Genomic DNA, 16,871 nt, shown 5'->3' on the forward strand with positions numbered 1-16,871 from the left:
ATCCTGTACTGGCTTTAAATTAAGATGGGCTTTTAAACTTTTGATTCATATGTAGGTTAGTGCAAATGCATCATTTTAACATAGCTATCTACCAAAGTAGTTAATTAATTAAATTGGCATCGTTTTGGTTATATCTCATATTGTGACTGCCTTCACAACCAGTTGCCATGGTATTGTACTACCTCGAATAAATAACACTTCACCAGTGGAGAAGACTATTGTTATTTATTCTCGGCGGATACCACTACCCAGACGGCATCGTTTCAAAGCTTGTTGGCTTCTTGTTAACAATACCATGGCAACTCGTTGCGAAGGCAGTTACAATATGAGATATAACCAAAATTATGCCAATTTAATTAATTTAACTCCTTTGGTAGATAGCTATGTTAAAATGATGCATTTGCACTAACCTACATATTAGTCATTCTACCTCGTGGCATGAAGCCTTTGCCCTTAAATACTTTTGATTCGATGGTAACGCTTTTTCGCATAACAGAGGTCCAGAATTAAGTTCGCCTTCTCTTTTATGGAAACCATAAATAAACAGTCTTCTAATTTCTCATCACTAGCTTCTTTCATAGTTTATTTTTTTAGAGCCATCTTCACTGTCCAACTTTAAAGCAAACTTCGAAATTTCATTTTTCCTGCTCTTTAAGTCACTTATGGTTGCTTTACCAACGTTAAAAATCTTAGCCAGAGATGCACACCCCTTTTGCCCTTTTCCAGTCTGTTAATAATTGTTATCTTGACTTATATTGACAACACATTGTGGTTTCTTTCGTCTGCAGACGCCATTATTAACACAAAGGGGCAGCAATGTGAAATTAAAAGCAAAATGACACAGTATTTCACTCTGAAATAGCCACAAATGAAAAATCGAACATTGGGTGATTAGAAACAAAACGCCTGCAATAATCTCACACTGCAGTGCCTTGCAGCAGACTGAGTGAAAGCTAACCGCCCCTTCCCACTATACTCCCACGCTCACAACGGACAATGTCTCATCAAGGGTCAAGAGAGACTGGCCTGGATCGACACAGTAGTTAAAGCAAACTTTGATTTTTAACTCCTGTGATGACAAATTAAGACCATTTCTATGCTATGCTGCATATATCTTCGATTAAATAATCGGAAACGAATTGTATTAATACTAATATTTCAGTATAACAAGTGCACTAAAAGTAGATACTGAAATTTTTTTGGGAATAGCGGTGGTTCAGATAATCGACGTTCTACACAGAGTCCTGATTATGGTACACCTATAGAATTAACTGGAATGTCAGACAACCCACCCCCACATCAGTAGTTCAACTGATCATCCTTGTTCTGCAAGAGGAATGAAGCTCCATACTCACTGAGTTTTCATACGTTGGTGGAAAGGTGTGCCTAGGAGGGTGGATGTCATAGTGGCCAAAGGGGGATTGACACGGTAATGAAGTGAGTGGCAGTAATAACAGTGTATGTAATAACGAATTTATTTATTAAATTTGGTATTAATTTCGACAAAACCTTAAGTAAACCTACCATTCATTAGAAAATCTTCATCGACATTTTCAGTGGTTAATGGGTTACAAAAGCAAAATAGATATGCATTAGGTACAAGGCTGTCCTACAGGTCTACTTCATCAATCTGTGCATTCCATCCTGGTAATCACAAGAGTGATTTGTTGTGAATGAGCACCAGATAGATATTTGATGGCATGTGGTCTTGTCAATCTGAAATCAATAAAGAGCTATACTCGTTTTTAAGAATTTGTTTTTTTTTTGTGCTGTATACTGTTCGGTTCCCTTCCAATACCTGCCTTGTCAGTTTCTATGAGTCTCTCAGAGCCGATCTGGGTGACATGACAGCAATTTTTTTCCCTCTTGCGTTGGTTTGGTTTGGTTTGGATTTTATTGGCACATTAGCAACTAAGGCTAAATCTTGCATTGGATATATATATATATATAGATAGATAGATAGATAGAGCTGCTCTGGCAGCCCATGGGATCTTGTCAATGATATACAGGAATTTTGATAGCAGGGTTAAGGTTATTATCCCCTTGTATATCGCAGTGGGCAGGCCACACCTCGAGTACTGCATACAGATCTCGAGATCACATTTTAGAAATGATGTAGAGCTGCTGGAATGAGTACAGAGAAGGGCAACAAGATTGGTGAAGAGAACAAAGGTTTGCTCTTAGCAAGAAAGGCTAAGTTCTGCAAATTGCACCATCTGGAGAACAGGCACCTGCAAAGGGATCTGATTGAGGTGTATAAGATCTTGGATGGTTTGAGTAAGCTGAATGGTGATGAGATTCTTCCTCTTGCTCAGAGTGCACACCTGAGAGACTATAAATTTAAATTGAGGAAGGACAGTTGTAGATATCAGAAATTTCCCTTTAGCCAGTGGGTGACAGATTGGTGGAACATGCTTCCATCTTGTCATTGTGCAAGTTGACAGCTTAAATAAATTCAAGGAAGAAACAGACAAACATTATGACCACCTACCTAATATGATGTTGGTCCTCCAAGTGCAGCCAAAACAGCTTGCACCCAGCGAGGCATGCACGCTACAAGATTTCTAAATGTGTCTTGTGGTATATGGTACCAACACGTAACCAGCAGATCCTTTAACTTCTGTAAGATCCGTGGAAACACCACAGATTGGAGTTGCTGTTCCAACACAAACCACAGATGCTTGATGGGATTGATGTCTGGGGAATTTGGAGGCCAGGGCAATACCTGGACGTCTTCCCTATGTTCTGTGAACCAGTCTTGAATAATCCGGGCAGTGTGGCATGGCGCATTATCCTGCTGAAAGACGGCACTGCCAGAGGGGAAGACTGTTGCCATGAAAGGGTGTACCTGGTCAGCAATGTTTAGGTAGGTGGTAGATGTCAAGAGTGCCTGGCACATAGATGACTGGACCCAGGGTATACCAGCAGAACATTGCTTAAAGCATGACGTGGGCTTGTTTTAATCCCAGGTGCATCTAGATGTAATCACTTCCCCAGGTAAACGACACACATGTACCTGACTGTCCACATGGTGCAACAGGAAACGTGATTCATTGGACTAGATGACCTTCCAATCACTCAAGGTCCAGTTTCGATGCTCGTGTGCACATTGTAGGTGCTGTTGCCACTGGTTAGCACAGACACTTGGAGCGGCCTGTGGCTACGCAGCCCCATTTTCAACAGGGTTTGATGTGCTGTGTTGTGACACATTACTCCTGTCATCAGCATTTCAATTACCGGCGAGTTGCACATCACCCTTCTGTTGCCAGGTACCATCCGGGAGAGCCTTCGCACCGCGAGCATCAACAAGCCCTGGTTGTCGAACAACTTGCAGGCAGTTAGTGGGTTTTCCCTCCTCGGACCACTTTCAGTAGGTACTAACCACAGCTAACCGTGAGCATCCCACCAGCTGTGCCATTTCAGATATGCTCTGACGCAGTCGTCTGGCCATTGTCAAACTTGCTTAAGTCTGCTGCCTTTCCCATCCGAAGAAGAGTAACACTGATTAATGGAGCTCAGTATCAGGTATTTTTTATACTGTGTCCCAAACTGCACCGTAGTTCACCTGCAGTTGCTTCTATTTGCATAACGACTCGCTGGTCATGTTTTGGCTCATTGGTGTATAACTACATTATATAGATGACCCACTGGACTTTCCAATGGGTTGTCATTATAGTGTTTACCTCATTGGCAATTCAGTATGTTTCATATCTCATGTAGGGGGGGGGAGAGAGAGAGAGAGAGAGAATTGGCTCCTCCAATTTATTTTTTCTCCTGTTGATAATGGCCTGCATCAAATTTATGGATGTGGTTTATCCTGTTTAGCTTTAAGGCTAAGTAAATCATTAATAAATATTTAAACTATACCTGTATCACTTCATGTATTCTCCTACTGGAGAAAGAATCATCTCTTCACAAGCAACATAAAGTAAAGCAATGTAGTGCAGCTCTTCCATTTCAAGTATGAAATTTGATATCCGTGGTATAACAAAATGAGATGGGAATCCTAAAATCATCTTTCCATGGTCCTATGCAAGAAAATATTGTTGATATACTGGAATTAGACACATTCACATGCATGCATAAAATTCAAATTATATTAGGGCCACCTGTAATTTCTTACATATACCCATTTATGTAATATGTCTGTAAATTGCATGTGTTCTCTGGTCAACTTGCCTGTTTTTCTGGATAAATAAACCAGTTTCTGGGGGGGGGGGAACCTTTCTATCTACACCTGGGACTGACTAACTCAGCCAAGGAGTGAAAAAAACCCATTCAAGTTCCTTGCGTCATCGATGGGGTTCAAACCTGGGCCTTTTCCACCCAGTGATATCATTGTGCTACCAGTGCATATTTCATAGCTCTACCCCAACTCCATATTGGTCTTGAAGATTTCAACATGGTTGTGAAAGAGGGCTCCTTTAACTTCATCTGTTAGGTAAAGTTTTGCCTTAAATAGGAATAGGCTGCATGACAAGTCCATTTACATGTTTTCTTTAGACTTTCATTTTTCAGGTGTATCAAGACTACCGTTGGCATTTTTAAAGCGTTATTTTTGATAGGAACTTCAAAGAGTAATATTAATGAACATCAATTGTAGGTTTGAAGTGCCCTAATATTTTTTTCGTATTGTTTGAAAATATATCTGAGCCTTTGTAGGTCTTTTGAGGGGGAGTCCAAGAGTGCATTTCTTGATTGTAAACATGCTAATCTTTTTGCTAGGGCCTGTTGTGGGTACCACTTCCCCCTTTGACAATGGGACCATCAGAGTACAGGATTCTATGCATTAGCACTCCCAAAAATAAACTACCCAAACCCTTCAACAGACCCCATTTCAGGCAAAATTTGTGTTGCTAAATTTATGAGACTACATGAAGGGTTGGGCAGCAGATGAAGTAACCCTTCCCCTCTCTAACTTTATCAGTGTTAGTCATTGCCAGGATGGCTCATGGGCTTTTTGGATTCTTTGATTTAGTAGCTTTTGCTCATCAGTGTAGAACACATCCAGAACAAATATTGTTACTAAAATCTGACATGATTGCATATTACTATAAAGGTTATTATCAACACTGATCATACAGGAAATGTAGCCAAAACATTTTTTTTTTTTTGGCTACATTTCCCATCTGGCCAATAATATTTATCATATTTTACTCCTGACTTCTAAAAAAAAAAAAAAAAGTGCAGCCCTGAAAGCACTGGGGACTTTCTTCTACAGAGGAATTTAACTGCCAAGCAGAAACTGAAATGATACAAGAAATTCAAACTTATATAGTTGTTTACCACCTTAGGCATATACCTTTGTTTCAATTGAAACTTTTAAACTACGGTAATACTAATTCAGATCCTTTCCTCTGAAATGATATTTGGTATTTCCACCTCATTTTCTTTAGCTAAGAGAGGTATATATTTGGCATTAAATGGAAAACACAAAACTAAAATCCTGTTAAACACCACTTTGATTTGTCAAATTCTACAGTCAGAAAAATGCAAGAATAAAAAGTTGTAGCAGTTGACAAATGCATGAAGCATTTAACTTCTGCACATCTTATTTGTCCTAGGAACCAAAAATGTTGTCCTCATACATTTTGGTTCCAAGTGAACTGATTCTCGTGAATTTTACACCTGGCAATTTTGAAAGATTTGCCAAGCCATTCCAAATTTCATTAAAATTGGACAAATAGAAATATGATACCCCCCCCCCACATACCTATTGAGCTATCCATATACAATTAGTCACAAAGTATGAACCAGAGCTCTAATGCTCAATACGTTCTACATTGATATCAATATTTGTAAAGGAATAAAAGAAGTTTACCTCAAATATGATACATAAAACACTTCTGTATGAACTTCCATAAAACAATTAAAAAATCGAAAATCTTACATTACAGTAAGAAAAAATTAAAAATCAGTCGAACACAATTAAAATAAATAACACAATTCAAAATTAAGTAAAAAATTAATTTAACAAAAAAATTGCAAAACGATTTTCATACTGATGAAGGAAAATGTATCATATTGAGGTAAACTTCTCTTATTCCTTTACAAATAATTATTCACTGCAATGGAAACTGTTTATAATAGCGCACCCTGGAATGATGAATGAGTTAATGTCAGACGCAAAGATTGCACATTTCCTCTTAAAAAAGAGGCAGATAACTCAATAAAAATTAAATGCTTTTTTTATTAATTTAGAAATATATAATTTGATAGTATAAAACAAAGCTACTATGCTCAATACGCTCTACTTCAATATTTGTAGAAGAAGAAAAATATATATCAATATAATACATAGAGCCTTAATAAGGAAGTGTTCTAAGTATCATATCGAGGTAAATTTCTCTTATTCTTCTACAAATAAATATAATGAATTATTACCAATTGTTTATCCAATCAATCAGAGAATATTCATAAAGTATGTTGTACTTCAATTTTTATTAAAACTCAAGCAGAAAAAAAACTTTATACTGTATTATTAGTTGATGAAAAGTTATACATTTCTCACTTGTTTTGATCAAAGAAAATGGAAAAATTCAGTTAAAAAATAAAATTGAACATGTATGAAACAAAATGCAATGCATACATTACCCAACTTGTTTTTAGTACTCATTGCAGGAGGCAGTTGTAACTCCGTCACAATTATGCAGCACCATTTTATTTGCTGTTAAGCAACACTAAAAATTGTATCGAATATACATATATCTCCTGTATATTAGTTGTTCACACACATGCTTATGCAATGAACATGCCAGGGTTTGCCCAGAAACATGAGTTGCCACTTTTTTTTTGATTGGGGTGATTTCCCAACACCCCAATCAAAGATTTTAATCAAGCAGTAACAAAGCAACATTAAAAATGTTACAAGACTAAATTTGCTAAAAATAACAGTATATCAAATAAGAAACACTATCTTCTAATGTAAAATGTTTAGAGTTTTCCACAAGAAGTGACAATTTGGCTGCACAGCTGCAGAGGCTTATCTCTTATTGATGATAACTGATTTAGTTGCCATTTCTAAGTTTATTTTTGTTTAAGGAATCAGCCCCAGACTACATGGATGATTGCTAAAGCATACAGTAAAAGCTTTATAAGATCATCTAGACAAGACTTCAGTTATAGCTCTGACACAGCATGCTTTTGTTAAGGGAGAGCCTTGCCTGACCAATTTGATTGGATACTATCATGTGGTCACAAAGGAACTGGATGCAAGGAGTAACTTTGATATCATATATTTGGATCTTAGAAAGGCTTTTGATACTGTTGCACATGGAAGACTGCTGCACAAATTGGAGCAGTGTGGCATTGGAGGCAAATTGCTGCTATGGATAAAGGGATGGTTGAGGGGGAGAAGACCGAGAGTGGCAATCAATAGACACTGCTCATTGTGGACTAATGTTATTAGTGGAGTCCCTCAGGGTTCAGTGTTGGGTCCATTGTTGTTTACCGTATTTATAAATGATATTGATGATGGTATATCAAGCTTAATGTGTTAGCAGACGATACGAAGGTTAGCAGAGTTGTTAAGGACACTAATGACAGTACGCTGCTGCAACAGGATCTAGAAAAGTTGAGCAGACGAGCTGAGAGATGGCAAATGAAGTTTAACATTGACAAATGTAAAGTACTACATATGGGAAGCAGTAACCACAGAGTAATGTATCAACTCTGTGGTACTACACTGACAGTGACAGAGAATGAAAAGGACCTGGGATAATTGTGCAGGCAGATATGAAGTTTTCTGAGCAGTGCAGATGGTCTGCAAGAGTAGCTCATGGTGCCTTGCCAATGATATACAGGAATTTTCTAGCAGGGATAAGGAGGTTGGTTTTTTGGAGTTTTATGGCACATCAGCACCTAGGGCTATTGTGCACCAAGATAAGGAGGTCATTATCCCCTTGTATAAGGCAATGGTCAGGCCACACCTTGAGTACAGTATACAGGTCTGGAGGCCTCACTTTAAGAAGGATGTAGAGTTGTTGGAATGAGTACAGAGAAGGGCAAAAAGATTAGCGAATGGAACAAAGGGTTGCTCTTACGAAGAAAGGCTTAAGTTTTGCAGATTACAGTGTCTGGAGACTAGGCACCTGCGAGGTGATCTGATTGAGGTGTATAAAGCCTTGAATGGTTCGAGCATGCTCAGTGCTGATGGGATTCTTCCTCTTGCTCAGAATAATCACCTGAGAGGGCATAAATTCAAATAGAGGAAAGACAGTTGTAGGATATATGTGCAGAAGTTTGCCTTTAGTCAGCAGGTAGTTGGTTGGTGGAACAAACTTCCATCTTTTGTTGTGGAAGTTGATAGTCTAAATAAATTTAAGGTTGGACGGGTATTTGGAATGAACAGAGGGGTGAAATGGGAGCTTTTTTTTGGCTGATGCTGCATAAGCTTGCTTTCTTGCATCATATGCCTTTACTAATTCTGCAAGATACCTTAGCTATATTACACTGAGGATGATGCAAAGTGTGGGAGATCTTGCTTGTTAACAAATGACTTGAGTCCTGTATTTGAAGCATTATTTGGGCCATCAAATAATGCATGGATATAGCATCTCAAGTTAGAATATCATATGGTGGTTGCCAAGGCATCATATCCAATATTTTAAACATGAAAAGATTATGCAACTTCCCTGTTCAAGTTTTTAACAGTGGATCAAATGGAAACTTCCCAAAGTTTTCTAAAAGCAACAGTGACAAGAGAAGAAATGTAGCATTGGAACCAACAGAAAAAAACATTAACACTGAACTGAAATCTCCCACAAAGAAAATAATTTGAGCTGAAGTTTTTATGTTATGCTAGAATTATATTTTCATTATAAAGTGCCTATAATTCATTATGAATTTATACCAACAAGGCAAACTTAAAAGATTATGTACTTAGAAATCATTAAGCATTTGAGAGATGCAGTTAGAATAAAGGGATATGATCTGTGGGCAAGGAAAAACTGGAAATTACTCCATGACAATGCCTCTGCTCATTGAGCAACAGTGATTTCTGAATACCTCCCAAACATTGAGTTACATCTTCCTTATTCATCTTACCTTGCATCCATTGATTTTTATTTTTTTTCCAAACTAAAAGAAGTCATTAAAGTGATGAAAATTTTCTGAAGCTGAATTTATAGCAGTAACAACAAATGTAACCAATGAACTTTCAACAAGCTTTTCTGCAAGTAATTAAATAAAATGAATAACCAACTAAACTCAGTATTCTAAAATATTCTGTTTGTAATGATCTGCAAATATTATACATGTGTAAAAATAATTCAGTGCTGAAACTTTTTGATCCTATCTTGCCTATATTTACACTTTTCTAAATGGTTAAATTTTAAAATTAAAAATGCAGAAAACAACCATTATAAGCTATCTATAAGGATTATTTATAAACACAGAAAATATACTTTACTTTCCATTGAAAAAGATTATACCAAATCAGACATTTTGTCCCAATAATGTACAAAGCAATCCATTTCCTTTAAAGAATATTTAAGTGACTGCACTTTAAATTTTCGTGTTATACGAGGGCTGTTCAATAAAGAATGATCATAATTTTTCAAAGAACCATACTGTTTTGCTATTTTTAGCTGAGCCGCAGAATTCATGACCAAACAAAGATGTATCACACAGCAACTGTGCAGTTGACTCATGTCCACCTTGTGACCTTGGCAGTTGTTCAAGTTTATGCCCGTTCAGTTTCGCCTATATAACAATGGATGCGACACATGAGGAATAGTACGCTGCTCTCAAATTTTGTTTGTCTCAAGAAAACATCAGCTGAAACATAATAAATGTTAAAAGAGGCTCATGGTGAATTTATAGCACAGCTCACAGGTGGTTTAGAATGTTTAAAGATGAACATAATTCAATCACAAAAATCAGCAGTCCCGGAGCACTAATCACTGCTGTCACTACAGAAACCCATAAACGTTAATACTGTAATCTTGAGATCACCATATAATGCTAAATCAACTGGCAGAGAGAGATGTTGAGAATGTCAGTAGTAAGATCGCCATGTGATATGCATATCACACATGCTTGTGCAAGCTGAATTCCAAGACTACTCACACTTGAGCAACAAGCAAGTTTGCATGGAGGTTTGTCAGGGGCTGCAATGGATGGTTATTGAAGATGGTCAAGTTCTGCACAAGGTGATAATGCCGGATGATGTATGGCTTCATTTTGACCCAGAGTACACAATAAAACTGTGCTTGGAAGTCTACATCACCAACACTGAAAAAAGCAAAAGATGTAGCTTCTGCAGGAAAGGTTATGGTCACCTCTTTTTTTGATATTCAAGGAATGATTTACCTGCACATTGTGCCACATCATAACTGTTATAGGACCTTACTTCAGAACTGTACTGCACACTTTGCAGGATTACATTTGCTGCAAATGATCACAAATGTATGCAGGTGAGTGGATGCTGTATCATAACAAAGCTCATGTCATTGAGTACTTAGCCAGCATTAATGTCAAATGTGTTCCTTAACCACCATATAAGCCCTGACCTTACACCCTCCACTTTTTTTTTTTTGGTATTTTATTTCCAAAGTTAAAGGAGGAGCCGAGAGGAAAACGTTTGCAGTTGTCAGAACAAGCTGTAAAGACATTGAAGGTGATCTGCAAATGCATGTCAAAAAATAGCTTCCACCATATTTTTGAACTGCAGAAACAATGGAGTAAGTGCATTTCATAAAATGGGGACTACTTTGAAAAGGACCATCAAAATATGGATGATTAATTAAGGTATGTTGTGAAAAAAAAAAAAAAAATTATGATCATTCTTTATTGAAGAGCTCTCATAGTTTTCACATCAGTGTCCAGCTGGAAGCACATTACTAACTAGACTATTTTTCAAGGGGCTAAAGATATGTTAATCATACAAAGTATCCAGGCAGTAGAGAGGATGTCTGAGTACTTTCTAACAAGACTGTCTAGTTGTTGTTATTTAGTTTTTAGGAGCATTAGCAACTAAGGCCATATTGCTACGGGGATATGCGGCGGTCATTCCCTAACCTTTCCGCATCCTCCATATTTGGTGGTCACAGGCTCGAACCCCGGTCTAATCAAGAAGCGTGTGCTATGCACTGCTGGTCCTGCCCACCTGGCTATAGAGGCGCCGACTGTCCAGTAGAACTCATATAACCTCCATCCTTCTCAAGTAGTACAATAGTTAAAATCAGTCCTCCCATGCATAGAAAAGTTCCTAGTTTGAATCCCATTATTGATACAAGGAACTTTATGGGCTTTTTTTTTGTTCTGTGGCTGAGTAAGTCAGTCTTGAGAGAAAGAATAGCAAGGTCCCCCCTCCCAGAAACAAGTTTTTCATCTAGCAAAACAGGCAAACTGAGCAGAGAACACATGAAATTAATAGACAAAATTCACACGATTAGATTACGTAATTCTCAGGTGGTCCTAATATGGTAATTATTTTTTTTTATACATAATTCTTCAGCCCATCAAGGTTTATTGCTGGGTTGAAACAGGAGGGAGGATTCCAAAATTATGCTAAATTTTACAGTAAACAACCAAAATTGGTTGTTTACTGTAAATGTATTTGCAGCAGAGATCAATACGCATCATGTGGCCGGAATGTCAATTCTTGATAATTAAAGAAAACCTTGGGCAAAATTTTACTGGGCTGGGCATGACACAAGCCTACTATATAGTACAGGATATTCTCCTGGAAATAAATTTTCCATTTCTATAAAAACTCAGTGTAACTTGTAACTGTTTCTAACTTCTAAAGATGGAGTCATGCTTAATTTCTTTCAAAAGTCTAGTGTGGGCACTAAAATTCCAAAAACACTTTATAATTAGGGCAAGCAGTCATGCACTGGGGTATCACAATATGAACTACTTAACATAATCTTGAAGTATTGCGTAGAAATTTTGCTGTGTCATGTCGTCCACTTATAATTGTGTCCTCCATGATAGTATGAGTTTTGCCGATTGTTTTCAGAATTTCTTAGAGGCCCCTTCAATCAGAGCCGTAGTTAGCCAATCTCTGGCAGGAGCAAGCCACTGAGGCAGCAGTGACTCCCACTAACTTAGTGTTAAAGAAGACTTTAAAAATACATCTGTGTAATCCATACAAAAATCAGAAACTGCAGGACATGTTTATCTTTGAACATTTGCATTAATAAAGACCACTCTGAACACTTACTTTAGTTCATAAATTATCTCTGGTGTAACCATCATCAACTTCAGTCAAAGTTATCACTTGGAGCATATGTTCTAATTTTAGCATATTTCTTCATAATCAGTTAAAGACAATTTTCTGAGATTGTACACTGAATATGCATCTCTATCAATGCATATAAGGTGGCTGTATAGTCCAATTCAAAGAAAAAGAATGAGTTTCCCCTCATTCTATGCTTCTACATATCATTTGAAAAATCCTTATTACATCTTCCTTTTAATTAAAAGTGTACACTTGAAATTGCTTTACAAATTTATTGCAGACTGCATTTCACGAATGAAATGCAGACCGACATAGCTGCTGTAAGACACTTCTCAATTTAAGTATTTCCCCATACTTAATTGTTTCTTACACTTTTCTTCTCTTTGTGGATTACAGTGATTAAAGTTGCACGGAATGTCATCCTACTTATTTTTAAGAGGCTTGTAAATCGATCCTGCTACTTTTTTGCAGAATCAAAACTGCTTCAGAGCTTTTTATTATCTAGAGATTCTGAAAGTCTTGCCTTCTCCACATGGTCATGCAAAAATATCATCTTCAGCTATTGTCAATCCACTGCAGGATGAAGGCCTCCAGCAACTGTGATCTTATGCTTTTCGTTGCCATTGTACACCAAGCAAATTTCACAATTTCATCGATTTACCTCATCTTTGGTCTTTTTCTTGGGCATTTAGAGTCAAGCGTTATCCACTCGAAAATTCATTTGGTCCATATATCGTCAGTTCTTCTCTTTGATACATGACCAGACCATTTCCGTTTTAAGTGCTTTGTTCTTTCAATGATGTCGTAGACCTTGGTTTATTGTCAAATCCATGCACATATTTTACGTTTTTTTTTTTTTTTTGGTTATGTTCAAAATTCAGTGCTCCATACTTCTTTTGTGACCCTCAGTCTTTTTAAAGCTTTGGCATTCAGTGTCCATGTTTCACAACCATATGTCAAGACAGGGAGGATACATTGATCAAAAACTTTTCATTTGAGACAGAACGGCAAGTTTGTCTTGAAGAAAACTTGCCAGCTTTCCAAATGTTTGCCATCCCAATTTTATATGCCATTAAATTTCCATCATGATGTTTCTGTCTGTTGAAATTTCTTGTAAAGGGTAAACATACCTTTCCACTTCTAGTTCTTATCCATTGGCCATGATTTTCTTTGGTCTGCTAAATTTTTTGAACATAACCTGTGTTTTCTTTATATTCATCTTAAAATCAAACTTCTTGCTTTTATGCTACAGTTATTCAATGTTTTGCTTCAATTCTTCTGGATGACTGACAAAGAGAATGATATCTTCTGCAAATCATAAATGATTCGGGTAATCTCCATTTATCTTGATTCCTTTATTATCCTAATTTAGCTTGCAAAAAATTTCTTCTAATCAGGCAGAAAATAGTTTTGGGGAGATTGTGTTTCCTTGTCGGATGCCTTTTTCTACGTTGATCTGAACTTTATCATTGTTAACCAATATTGATGCAGTCGCCTTTTCATATATTGATTAGAGAATACTGATGTAATCTCTGTCTACACCTTGGTTGATTAGAGCATTGATTATTGCTTGTTTTGTAACTGAGTCTAACACTTTTTCATAGTTGATGAAGGCTATAATACATAATGGAAGGTCGTATTCATTGTGCTGCTCTATAACTTGCTGCAGTGTTCGGATGGGATCCATTGTACTAAAGCCACTTCTGAAACCTGTTTGTTCTTTGGTTGTGTTGCATCCAGTTTTGTGCCTAATCTTCTTGAAAAATATAATGCAAAAATATAACAACTGATAAACACAGCATTAACATTTACTACTTCAAAGCTTTAAATTACTGAATTATGAATAAACTTGATGTCAAGAAAAGAATTGTGCATGTAATACCTTGGGAAATTAAAACTAAAATTTGTACGAAGAAACCCAATAAAACTACAAATGCAAAATTTAAAAACTAAGTTTTTAATACAATAAAAAAAAACATCTAAGAGTGACTTAGAAACAAGAATTTTTATGAATCAGAATCCTCATCAGTATTTAATCAAAAGAGTTGAATTTGTTACAACTTCATTCAGAATAGGATATTTTATTAATTTGTCCAGTAAGAAATAATATATGACGAATTCATATCCAACTATATGAAATAAATAAAAAAATCCACATATAGCTACTATGATATACACAAATTTTCTAAAATTTTTAAACAATGTGGCTTTGCTGTTGGTTTTGTTTTATGTTTTTTTCCTAAAAGCTTTTTCTTAACCATGAATAATGAAATGTGAGTGTATTCTCTTAATTTTCATAGTTAGAAAAACAAATTTATTTAATTACCTTTTTTTTTCTCTTTTTCCATTTGGCAATGGCAGTAAAGTACTGGTTGAGCTAGTTACAAACAGAATGCAGTTTTCATTAATTAGAAGGTTAATGACCCACTAAAACTTGAGCTTACCAAAAATGGCAACAAAAGTTGGATGTCTGGAAGGCATCCCTTACAGATATGGAAAGGAGATATGGGTAGTATATTTCAGGTTAAAGCACACTTAAACTATTTTTATAAATTATCACAACTTTAAAAAAGGAATTATAAAGCAGATATTTAGCAGTAGATAATTAGAAATACAGCAGGTAGCATGAGGAGAAAAAAAGCTTCCCATTCACCTTAGTAGTAGTAGCAGTTTATTGGTATCCATTAATACATCATAAAAGAAGAAATTATCACTCTAAATACAAGAAATATTAGTAACACTTGATGCAATTGAGTATAACAAACTGGTTATGGACAGGAAATTAATCAATATTATCTGGTATACATCAAAAGCACATATACTTGTAATAGGAGTTAAATTTCATCTCAAAAGCCAACTAAACTACAATTAAAATGCATTTTTAAAATTAAATTAAAGAATGAAGAAATTACCAGCAAAAAATGTTTAAATGAATAATCATGCATAGAATGTGAATGACATCTATCGTATGCCATATCCCTCCAGGAGATTGGCTGCCAATTGTGAATGGCAAAAGATTTTTATTTACACATCTTAGAAGTGATTTTGGAATTATTATATCATTTTCCCTATTTTATTTTACTGCAAGATTAGTATAACAAACAGGTTTCTGTTCATACAGCTTGAGTCTACAAGTGATTCATGATCTGTCCTGTTTATTTTATCCATCTTTCTGACTTTCCAGATGAGAATGTCCTTGTGCCTAATTTCATATATTCACATCCATGCTTCTTTCCACTGATATTTTTAAATTAGCAGGAGCTACTACTACTACTATAAAGCTTACTGGATGCAACATATAAAAGCAAACTTCTGGTCATTTGCAGCAATTATTACCAACCTTAATTCATGGTAGGTGAACTACTCTATTCATAATGACAAATATACGAGACCACATAACTAGACAACTGGCATTTAAATGGCAGAGTAAATATGATTCTCACAGGGTAATGCTTTTCTTTCATCACTTAGTGGTCAATCTGTTTGTATAATTTAACTCCAGTACATAAATAAAGAAAAAATAAGCCTGCAGAATAAATCTAACATTTTATCAACATATGAATATAGCTATATTATTTAAAATACACAGCTGAGTGATTACTGTGGACTAGAATATCTATAATAATAATTTCTAAATTTCAACTGAAAACACTATGTCCGATAACTTTTCATTTATATCACCTTATCATGGTTTCCAAAATTTTGTAAAATCAGAAAAGAAAACTTACATTATATCATGACATAGTTCAGAACAGAAAAGTTGTAGCATAATTTCTAAGGAAACAGCTTCAAATCAAGCTACTCACATTACAAGCCTATCTCAGAACAAAATCTAACACTATACTAAAATGAAAAATTGTTTAACCTCAGATCAGAATCTTTTTTTTTATTTTTATTATCAAGATATAAAGAATAACTAGAACATATTTTCTGGAAAGATCTCAGTGATTCACATTTTGAGATGATTTCAACATAAAACTAGGTTTTACTACATAGTGAAAATTTTCACAACAAAATTTACACTACATAGTGAAAATTATTCCTAAATTTTAAGAATAATACTATTTAAATAGCAAAAGATATATGTGCTATTTAAGATATTAAACAACCTCTTTATATTTAATATGTAGTGCTGAAATTTATATTCTGCATGTATTATATTCTTTAAAAACTTTTAATCACAGTACGAAAATAGTAAAATATCCATTTTTCCTTTTTTTTTTTTTTTTGCCTTAACATTACTATTACTCTTAACATGATAACAAAACAAGAATAAAAAAAAAAAAAAATTATAAATAAATAGTTATTAGAACACCAACTTTGAATTTTAGTAACAATGTCACCTCCAAAAACACCTCTCCCAATATGCTCAAAACTCTAAAACTGTTTTATTATAATCATAAACAAAACAGTGAGGTTTTGTCTAGTAAGTAAATTATTGAAATAAAATTTTTACTACACACATTGTTAGACTGATTTTTATTACAGGACATTACGAAAGGTAATCACACAAGGTGTTCACCAGGAAATTTTTCATGGTGCCAGCATAACAATATCAAGTGCTAACGACAAACTCCACAACATATGATATTTCTGAAAAGTACTTCTGTAAATCATTCACATAAAAAAAAAAATTAAAAAAAAAAGAGAAAACAAAAAATAAAGACAGTTGAATTTTACATAT

This window comes from Mastigoproctus giganteus, chromosome 14 (assembly GCF_048544385.1).
Source record: "Mastigoproctus giganteus isolate SK-2022 chromosome 14, ASM4854438v1, whole genome shotgun sequence".
Taxonomy (NCBI): domain Eukaryota; kingdom Metazoa; phylum Arthropoda; class Arachnida; order Uropygi; family Thelyphonidae; genus Mastigoproctus; species Mastigoproctus giganteus.